Source organism: Lutra lutra, chromosome 5 (genome assembly GCF_902655055.1).
Source record: "Lutra lutra chromosome 5, mLutLut1.2, whole genome shotgun sequence".
In the NCBI taxonomy this organism is placed as follows: Eukaryota; Metazoa; Chordata; class Mammalia; order Carnivora; family Mustelidae; genus Lutra; species Lutra lutra.
The window spans coordinates 117,519,821-117,522,204 of NC_062282.1; the positions used below are offsets into that span (position 1 = coordinate 117,519,821).

The following is a 2,384-nucleotide window of genomic DNA, read 5'->3' on the forward strand; positions in this document are numbered from 1 at the left end:
TTTACTGCTTCAAGTATATGAGTGTTCCCATATTGGGTGTAGAAATATAATTGTTATATTTTCTTGTTGGGTTGTCCCCTGAATGATTATATAATGTCCTCCTTTGTTTCTTGTTAGTCTTTGTTTTAAAGTCTATTTTCTCTGATACAAGTATTGCTACTCCAGCTTGCTTTTTGCATCCATTTGCATGATAAATTCTTCTCCATCCCTTCACTTTCAATCTGCATATGTCTTTAGGTCTGAAATGCCTCTCTTGTAGGCAGTGTACAGATGGGTCTTTTTTTTTTTTTAACCTATTTCTTCACCCTATGTTTTTTGATTAGAACATTTATTCCATTTATCTTCAAAGTAATTATCGATATGTATGTATTTACTGCCATTTTGTTACTTTTTTATGGCTGTTTTGATAGTTTTCCTTTGTTCCTTATTCTCTTACTCTCTTCTGTCACAATTTGTTGGCTTTCTTTAGTGATATACTTGGATTCCTCTTTATTTTTCTGCATATCTATTAAAAAGATGGAACCCTTCACAAATTTATGTGTTGTATCTATACAGGGACCATGCTAATCTTCTGTATCATTCCAATTTTGTATATATGCTGCCAAAGCAAGCATGGCATTATACCCTTTGAGAAAGGAAACATGTTGGATAAAATTTACTGTTGTCTGTGTGGGTTCTCCTCTCCCTGAGGGTACCACCTAGTTTAACTTATGTAAGGTGGGTGAAATTTGAGCAGAAAGCTCATTAAAACTTATCCCTATTGACTAGGAAAATTAGCAGACTGTTTGGGCTTTGTGGAAAAGCTGGAATGTGAGGGAAAAAATCAAGGAGAGGAAATGGTCGTGGTGAGGGCAGGGCTCACAATTTATGTATCCTCTCTGCCCAAATTGTTGGCCAATATCTGAGTAAACATGTATGTATAAAGTCCAGTAGTGGTACGAAGGAACATCTACAAGTCTAAAGATAATTAGCAAAGACTTCAGCTGCTTTCCATAGCAGGGTCAGTAAGTTTTGAGTTTGAGGCCAAACCAGTTTAGTTACCTAATAAAATAAAACAAAAAGCAAAGAGCAAGAACAACAACAAAACCCAGCATTCTTCAGAGATAACTAATATATAGCAGAATCTATCATTCAAAATGTTCTATGTACATGAGAAACTCCTAGATCTGTAAAGAAATAGAAATATCTGATGTGTAACCCAGAGAAAAACAATGGATAGAAGGTAACCTAGATACTATCCAGATGTTAGAATTAGAAACAAATATAAAGGAAAAAGCATAACTGTTCTTATATATACAGATGGTACCATTGTCTGCATAGAAATTTGTAGATGGTACGAAGCTACTATTAGACTAACAAGTGAATTAAACTAGATGTAAGCATCAGTAAACATATATCAAATACATATTAGAAAACAAATGGGAAGTAAAAGAATTTTTGAGAGGGGCATAATTATAGGAAGACAAAGATTTAAATGAAAGGAGCCTGTCTGGCTCAGTCAGTAGAGCATGTGATTCTTGATCTTGGCGTTGTGCATTCAAGTTCCATATTGAGCACAGAACTAAATTTAAAAATTGAGTGAGTGAATGAATGAATGAATGAGAAGATATACCATGCTCTTGTAATCAAAGACAAAATGCTGTTAAGGTATTTTTTGGTCAGTTTCTTCCCAAATTGATCAATGAATTCAACACCTTCTCAGTCATAAACTCACCTAACTTCTAAAAATTAAAATTGACAAATTTTTCTAAAATTTATTTTATATTTATTTTCTAAAATTCACTTTTACGAGTGATATTGCATAGCCAAAACAAAATTAAAGAAACAAAGTATGTAGGAAGACTTACATTAAGCTTTAAGATTACTAAAAGTTGTATTTAAGAAAATGTGTCACTATTTTAAGAAAATAAAATGGGTCACTAAAACATAATAAAATTTGAGAAATAGACATATACATATAGATCCATTCATTTCAAGTCTGATGTCAAAATAATTCCATGGAAAAAACATTTTCAATAAGTAGTGCTGGAATAACTGGATATCTGTTTGGATATGGAAACATATCCAAATTTGTATACATATATACAAATTTGTATACATATATACAAAATTTAAGTTGAAATGAATCATAGACCTAAATATAAATACTAACACTATAAAGACTCAAGAAGAAAATATAAGTAAAAAGATTTATTAGACTGGTCACAGAAAGCAACTATAAAAGACAAATGATAAGTTAAACATAATTAAAATAAAAATCTGATCCTCAAAAGGCACTATTAACAAAATAAAACTGGGATAAACACAAACTGAGATAAAATATTGTCAAAATGCATACTGAACAAGTGACTCATTTCCAGAATACAAAAAGACCCTCTAAACTC

General features: G+C 31.5%; 1 non-coding gene across 1 annotated transcript; it reads right to left on the bottom strand.

Annotated features, from left to right (window-relative positions):
- Positions 1 to 510: 510 nt before the first annotated feature.
- Positions 511 to 614, bottom strand: LOC125101425 (U6 spliceosomal RNA). Its single transcript, XR_007127837.1, has one exon. It is a non-coding gene; the product is annotated as a U6 spliceosomal RNA (small nuclear RNA).
- Positions 615 to 2,384: the final 1,770 nt, after the last annotated feature.